This window comes from Sceloporus undulatus, chromosome 4, assembly GCF_019175285.1.
Source record: "Sceloporus undulatus isolate JIND9_A2432 ecotype Alabama chromosome 4, SceUnd_v1.1, whole genome shotgun sequence".
NCBI lineage: Eukaryota > Metazoa > Chordata > Lepidosauria > Squamata > Phrynosomatidae > Sceloporus > Sceloporus undulatus.
In genome coordinates this window covers 126,992,256-127,000,572 of record NC_056525.1, presented here as the reverse complement: position 1 = coordinate 127,000,572, position 8,317 = coordinate 126,992,256, and the positions used below count along the sequence as shown (strand labels likewise).

The window sequence follows — 8,317 nt, the reverse complement described above, 5'->3', positions numbered from 1 at the left end:
ATTTGTATGTACAGTGCTGTGTACATTTAAAGCACTATAGAAATAAACAACAACAACAACAACAACAACAACAACAATAATAATAATTTATACTTTTTTGCAATATTTTCAAACCATGGATGCTTGAATCTGTGGATAAAAAATCCGTGGAGAAGGAGGATTGACTGTACATACAGTACAGTACTAGGTATTCCTATTATTGTTGCTGTTGTTGTGTAGCTATAATAGGGTTTTCTGAGCAAGAGGTTTTTTTTGCCAGTGCTTCCTTCTGAGGCTGAGTGTGTGTGACTTGCCAAAGGTCACCCAATGGTTTCCGTGGCTGAGTGGGATTTGAACCCTGGTTTCCAGAGTCATAGTCAATGCTCAAACCATGACATAATGCTGGCTCTGTACCACTCATCCCGCATATAGTAAAGTAATTCTACAGTTCTATATACACTTAATTGACAGTCCTACTGAACTCAATTAGACTCACTTCCACTGGTGTGGGTTTTCTGAAAAAGACAGAAAAAGGAAAACTTTCCAGTCCTCTAAATTTCTTGTATCTGATTCAGAATATCTGGCTAAATGTTACATTCAAACATGTTCAAGGCTTGATGTGAAAATTACTGTATTGGATAGTTGTAATACAGTATAAAGAAAACAACAGATACTTCCTTTATATTTAACAAAAAAATTGCATCTGCTAGTTATTACCCAGAGAGCGGAAGATAATATTCCAAATTAAAATTATAACTTTATTTTGCTGGGGGATAACTGTAGCACCTTCAGCTTCACCCACACGTTCATTTGTTGGTCTATTCATTTCAGCACCATGGTTTGCCAATTCCTGTCTCCTCAGAATAACAAAATGTGCATATCCTATATTTAGTCCATCTAATATGACTGACTGTAATACAACAGACCAGGTGAGTATATGCGATTGTATATATCAGGGGTCAGCAACCTACGGCCCGCGGGCCACATGCGGCCCGCCGAGCCGTTGGGATTGGCCCCAGCTCGGTCCTGCCGCCGATTGCCGCCGCCTTGCCTGCTGCCAAAAGCCCCGTGGGGCCTTTGGCCTGTCACGCAAGCACGCTGGGCCATTGGCCTCTCACGCAAGCACGCTGGGCCATTGGCCTCTTGCGCAAGCGCGTGAGGCCTTTGGTGGTGGGCAAGCGGGGGCAAAGGCCCTGCGCGCTTGTGTGAGAGGCCAATGGCCTCTCGCGGAAACGCGTGGGGAGGAGGAGAAGGGAGGAAGGATGGAGGAGGAGGGAGGAAGGAAGGAGCAGGTGGAGGAGGGAGGAAGGAAGGAAGGAGGAAGGAAGGAGGAGGAAGAGGAGGAGGGAAAAAGGAAGGAGCAGGAGGAGGAGGAGGAGGAAGAAGAAGAACAGGAGCAGGAGGAGGAGGAGGATTTCCATTCCATTTTTACAGGTCTGCTTTGTTTTAACAATGATGATGGTGATGGTGATATGAGCCAGCTTCAGAGGCACGGCCAATGTAAGTTGCTGTGATTTTTACAAACTCATGCGCAGTGAAGAAAAACCACAGTCCCTTGACCAAGTACACACTTCTGAGAAATACAGTTGAACCCGAGGGCAAATCACTTATGAGACCACCTTGACATGTTCAACATGCATAGCCATGTGAACCCATGTTCAGTGTGAAACCCAAAGAGTTTGATTATGCAATAAGCCTCTGAAATATGCAAGAGGCCATCTTAAGTAAAGCCATGTTCAATGCCCAAATGTGCTGTTTGGAATGTGTGTGTGTGTATGTGTGGGGGGGGGGGGGGTTGGCCAGAAAGGAAAGTACATTTCTGCTATCTGTCTAGGAATAATGCCCAAATGTCCTCCATTTTGATCATGCCTAAGAAACATGCGTTTATATTATACTTTTTAAAAAATCATCAAATTTTTTTCGCATGTCCTCCATTTTTTTAAAAATGTGTCCTACATTTGAAAATGTTGTCCTATATTATGTAATTATTTATCCCCCCCCCCCCCTCCGGTTGTCTGGGGGACACCAACCCGGGCCCTGGCTCAAAAAGGTTGCCTACCCCTGGTATATATTGTGTAGAAAGTCTTCCACATAAAAATACAGCATAAAAAAAATTCTGTTTTCCTCTCCATTTCCACATTTACATGCATAGGAACAGACTGGAATCATCATAGTATACCTGTATATAGATGTTGGCTATTGCAGGACCTATTTATACGTGTAGGGACTAAATACCCTAAAAGCACCAGACCCTATCTGACCTTGGAAGCTAAAGTGGGTCTGCCCTGGCTAGTACTCGGATGAGAGACCACCAATGAATACCAGGTGCTATAGGCTGTATTTCAGAGGAGGGGATGGACAAAACCACCTCCTGAATACTCCTTGCCTAAGAAACCCAGAAGAAAAGTTCATGGGGTCACTATAATTCAACAGACAACTTGAAGGAACACACACAGAGCCACTTTATTATTAGGATTGATAATATATTTCTCTGTTATCTCTACCTGAGGGGAAAAAAGATGAATATGGTTTTGTTTTGTCTATTATTATAAAGGGTTGGGGAGAAAACAATCTAAAAAAACAAACCCAAGGTGGTTTTTTTTGGTTTAAATTTTTATCTTTTTTTTTTTGGCATTAATGTTGGAATAAAAAACCTGAATCCTGCTTATTATATTAACTGTGAAACATTATTTTATTTATCAGAAAGCTTAATCAACCATGTTTTAATGCCTCTTAACATTACAATCTATGGCATCTCCAGCTTCACCCACACAAAGTTATTAGGCTTTGATATGATTTCCATCTTTCAATAAACTTTGGGAATTACAAGTTAGTATCCTATATAGAACATAGGACTGTACCAATATAGGACTAAATCAGAAAATTAAGTAGCAAAATGCAGTTCAGATGTTATGGCTACTCATTAATATAATATTGTTTTTTTAAGTGCTCTTTTAGATCAGGTTGTATTAACTGAAGGATTTGTTTCTGGATGGAATTCATTGCACTATAAAATAAAGTGATTACTATGATTTTAGACTGTAAGCTCTGAGTCTCAAATTTGGGGGGAAAGCTGGATACAAATAAATAATTAGAGCAACAACAGCGACAAACCAACAACAACAGACTTCTTAATAAAAATATGAATAATCAGTTTTAAAAAACACTTTTTAAAAAAGAAGTCATTTCATTTAAACGAACCTAATTTAAATCAGCTATATTACCACAGAATGTTGTTTACCTGCCAGCCAAAAATATAATGTTTTGCCTATGACAAAGGATATCCACCGAAACCTCTCTAATGAAGATTTTAAAATATAGGGAGGAACAGACAGAAACAGGCAATCCTTGAAGTATCTTCATCCTAACCTTTAAGAAGTCAGAATCAACACTTTAAAATTTGGTCTACTAATAGACTGATTGTCACAACAACAGGCACAGCACCAGAAATAATGCAGTTTGACACCACTTTAACTGCCATGGCTCAGTGCAATGGAACTCTGGGTACTGTAGTTTTGTGAGATATTTAGCCTTCGGTCAGAGAACTCTGGTGCCACAATAAACTACAACTCCCAGAATTGCATAGCATTGATCCACGACAGTTAAAGTGGTGTCAAACTGGGTTATTTCTGCAGTGTGGGTGGAGTCCTGGTTAAGGTACCTAGGTCCAAAACACACTGCAGAAATAATCCACGTTGAGACTGCTTTAACTGCCCTGGCTCAATGCTAGGGAATTCTGGGAACTGTAGTTTTGTGAGACATTTAGCCTTCTCTGTCAGAGAGCTCTGGGGCCACAACAAACTACAATCCTCACGATTCCGTAGCACTGAGCTAGGGTAGTTAAAGTGGTCTGAAACTGGATTATTTCTGCAGTATCTTTTGGACCCTAGTCACCACATTATGAACTCTTCTGCTGTTTCTAAACCTTATTTAAAGGTACCGTAGATCTATTCAGAGTACACTATGGTACTGTATTCAAAAATGAAGTTTACCAGAGGATGCTAGAGTCTCTTTGCCAAGGTAGTCTGTCTATAATAGGATGTCTTTCCCTGCGTCCTCCCTCATTTCACTCAGATCTGTGGTAATGAAGGTTAGGACCTGCAACCTTCTAGACCAGTGGTTCCCAACCTGTGGGTCGGGACCCCTTTGGGGGGTCAAATGACCCTTTCATAGGGGTCGCCTAAGACCATCGGAAAACACACATTTGCATATAGCAATTAAAATAATTGTATGATTGGGGGTCGCCACAACATGAGGAACTGTATTAAAGGGTCGCAGCATTTCAAAGGTTGGGAACCACTGTTCTAGACTGTCTTCCCCATTCAACTTGAAACCAAGCTTTCTTTCTGTCCTTTGGAAATATCTAAGTAACAGCAACAATGGCCAGGGGTTAAGGAAATTGGACTCCAGCAACATTTGGAGGGGTGCAAGTTTCCCACAGTGTTTACAAACACATGGGAAAATGACAGGATTTTCCTATACGTACTAGGAAGTACACGAGGAGACTCAAACGTTAAATCCAAACATAAATAAGAAGCCAAAGCCCCTTTTGTCTTGTGGGTTGTTGGTTTCCAGTCACTGGATTCCACTACAGAAGAATTCAGAGGCATAGCCTGGAATATCACTGTGCAAAGAGATCTTGTAGCGGTAGGCTGTGAGAGTGTCAGTAATGTGGATCCCAAGAGAATAAACAACACGGTATATGCACTAGCATGAAGAAAGTGGCTCCGGGGAAGGGGAGCAATGAGGCGGGGTATTAAAGATATCCAGACAAATTGTAATAGAATGTAGGAATATATATATATATATATATATATATGTATTGTATAATAATCAATATGCAATGTATACAACTTAAAAAAACAACTGACCTGAAGAGAAGAATAAGCAATATAATAATAAGTCAGGCTTCATTTGCTATACATAATGTATTATATACAGACCCTTGGTAAACTGTTACTTCCGGATCGAGATCTAATCCCTAGGGTCCCAAACACACTGCAGGAATAATCCAGTTTGAGAGGGCCTTCACTGCCCTGACTCAATGCTAGGGAATTCTGGGAGCTGTAGTTTTATGAGGCATTGACCCTTCTCTGTCAGAACTCTGGAGGACACACAATAAACTCCAGTTCTCAGGTTGCCCCAGCCCTGAGCCAGGATAGTTAAAGCAGTCTCAAAGTGGGTTATATCTGCAGTGTGTTTGGGACCAAAGTTGGGGGGGAATGGGAACAAAAGATGTGGGAAATGGAGCCCAATGGGCCCAAAGAGAGAGGCCAAAATAAAGCTGCTTTGGTTCACTTTGGAAGTGTGCCTAAGGACTGGAGCGCAGTTTTGGGGCAGCTTCTGGCCTCTTAAGATGTGTGTGGCATTTAAACACCTCCAAAGTGACCCGAAGCAGCTTTATTTTGGCCTGTCTGTTCAGGCCCAATGCCTCCTTCCTTGGGGGTCTTTAAACAGAGGCTGATGGCCATCTGTCACTCAGGGGGTGCTTTGAGGGTGAGTTCCTGCATGGCAGGATGGGCTTGGACTGGATGACTCCAGCTCTAGTGTAATGGACCCTTCCTGCCTGGCCTTTTGCAAGTGGCTGCAAAAACCGTCCAGGCAAATGGGCAGAAGCCCATTGCTTTAGGGCTAGCCCTTCCCACCGCAGGCAGCAGGGCCCTTTCCCCAGCTCTGAGGCCCTGGGCCCTTGGGCCACAGCCCTCTCTCTCAACGCAGCCCAGCCACGAAGAAGAAGGATCCGGGGCTTCAATCCACCGCCATCATCTCCCTACCTTTGAAAGCAAAGCAAGCGGGTGTGTTTATACTGTAGGCCGCCCTGGCTGCCTTGGGGGAGAAGGGCGGATGGATCACATGAGCAAAAGTTGTGTTTGGTTTTCAAGGGCCAAAGGGAGCTGGGCGGCGACCCACAAGTCGGCCTCGAGCCCTCTTCTCTCCTGCCACCGTCCCCCCCCCTCCACGGCCGGCGAGGGAGCCACCGTCCCGGGCGGAAAGCAAAAATCGAGGCCGGCAAAAGCCTGAGGCCTAACCAGGGGAAGCGAGAGCAGGGCGCGCGCGTGCCGAGGCCTGAACGGCGAAGGCCTGGGGCCTCTCTCTCCCTCCCGCCTCCGAGGCCGAAGGAGAGGAGCCTGGCTGCTGGGGCAGCCCCCGCCCTATTGTTCTTCCGCTCACCTCCTCGCGGCTTCAGCGGCGGCTCCTTTCAGCTGCGAACCAGCGCTGTGGCGCCCTCCTCCGCCGCCGCCGCCTCCTCTTTCCCCCCGCGGAGCCAGAGATGGCCGGCGCCCACCCTCCGGCCCGCGGCTGCTCCTGCTTCCACCGCCGCCGATGCCGCTGCTGCTGCTGTCTCCGCTGCCTCCAGGGCCGCCTCTGCAGCAGGGGCCATCTTGGGAGCCTCCTCTCCTCCTCCTCCTCGGAGGCGCTCCCTCCCTCAGAGCGCGGAGGAGGCAGGGAAGGAAGGAAGGAAGGGGAGGCCGGACAAAGGCGGCTCCAGGCCTCCGGGGCCTCGCCCTCGCCGCAAAATGGAGGACGCCAGCAAGCAGCCCTCTTCCTCCCAGAGAAAGCCCTGCCTCCCTCCCTGAGTCCCCTGCTCAAAATGGAGGACGGTTTTGGACACAAGGCTGGAAGAGAGGATGATGGCCTGGAAAAGGAGGGCGCCCAGAGGAGGCCGATAAGGCTGCAGCCATACTGGAGTAACAACCCGCTTTGACTCTTTGTCTGGCTCTTTGCTATGGAATTCTGGGAGTTGGAGTTTGTTGTGGGGCCCAGAATTCCCAGAATTCCATAGCAAAGAGTCAAAGCGGTGCCACACCGGGTTGTTACTCCAGTATGGCTGCAGCCCCAACAAAGGCCCTCAGCGTTTGAAGGGCAGCGTTAGGGTTTCACTGGGCCAAGAGGCCTACCTTGGCTTCCTCAGGACCCAGACCAGGCCTGCTTCTGCAGTCAACATACATTGGCCTGCTGCTCTTTTTATTCTGTGCCTGTGCTTGCTTTGCATTCAAAGATATAGCCGTGTTAGTCTCTGGAATCAGTGCCTGGAGAGATCTTGGGGCGCCTTTGGGACTCACGCCAAGAAAGAAGTTGGCAGCAGGAGCCTTCCCTGGCTTCAGTCTACTTCCTCAGATGCAGTTCCATATAATAATAACAACAACAATAATAATAATAAATGTAGAGAGATCTTGGAGCACCTTTGAGACTAACTGAAAGAAAGCAGTTGGCAGCAGGAGCTTTCCTAGGCTTCGGTCTACTTCCTCAGATGCATCTAGTGTAGGAAGCAGACTTCAGGGCCTGAACAGACAGGCCAAAATAAAGCTGCTTTGGGTCACTGGAGGTATGCTGTTTAAACAACACACATGCTTCCAGCCTCTTAGCATTTAAACATTCAGCATTTAAACAACATACCTCGAAAGTGACCCGAAGCAGCTTTATATTGGCCTGTCTGTTCAGGCCCTGAAGTCTACGAAAGCTTATGCTGCCAGCTTCTTTCTTGTCTCAAAATCTCTCTACATACCGATTCCACAGACTAACACAGCTATATCTGTGAATTATATCATTTTAAGTAACCCTAAGTGCAAGCATCCAGTATAAAGACAGTGGCGGGATACAAACCGCCGCTTTGCGGCGGTCTGCCGCCGCCGCCGGTTAGTCTGCAGGGGAGCCGGAGCCTCCACACGGCGCGGCCCCCGTGCAGACAGAAAAAGAAGCTCCAAAATGGAGCTTCTTTTTCAGTCGCGTTTGCGACGCGTACGGACGCTCAGCGTCTGATACGCCATCTTGTACGGACGGAGTCCGTATTAGGCACAAGGGCGTCTATAAGAGACGCCCCTTTTTTAAAATAGGACGTCCTCCGGACGTCCCAAATGCCAGTGCAGAAAGCACCAATGTAATAATAATAATAATAACAGTAGTCGTCATCGTAGTAAATGTCTAGCTAGCTCATATCTATTCTATGAATAGCAAATGATATGGGTTGTTTGACATCATGCCTCCAGCCATCCACATGTCCTGGCAACCTTGGGAAGATACTCATTTTTTCTTCTGTCTATAGGACATCTTCCATTTCTGAAAAGCGAGTAACTGAACTATTTGGGGAACAAAGTCGTAACCATTTTGTATGTTTCCTCTGGATGCCTTCAGTGAAAGAGTGTGGTTTGTGTTAAAATGCAGTCTCGCTGCACAATCGAGTGAAACCTGAAAACAGAAAACAACAATCTTTGTAAAGAAATTTGGGCAAGATACTATTTTATCTAATTAGCACATATATGCCTCACCCTTTCTCCAAAATACTCAAGACAGTATACATTGATCTATGTCAGTGATGGCGAACCTATGGCACACATGC

At 45.9% G+C, this 8,317-nt stretch overlaps 1 protein-coding gene across 2 annotated transcripts in view; it reads right to left on the bottom strand.

Annotated features, from left to right (window-relative positions):
* Positions 1–6,473, bottom strand: part of RC3H1 (ring finger and CCCH-type domains 1) — a 76,890-nt gene extending 70,417 nt beyond the window's left edge. Inside the window, exon 1 of one of the 2 annotated variants that reach the window (XM_042463235.1) lies at positions 6,151–6,473. The gene's annotated coding sequence lies outside the window, so the exon portion shown is untranslated. The remainder of the gene's footprint in view (positions 1–6,150) is intronic. The other variant, XM_042463234.1, reaches the window with a different exon arrangement.
* Between the last annotated feature and the right edge of the window lie 1,844 nt (positions 6,474–8,317).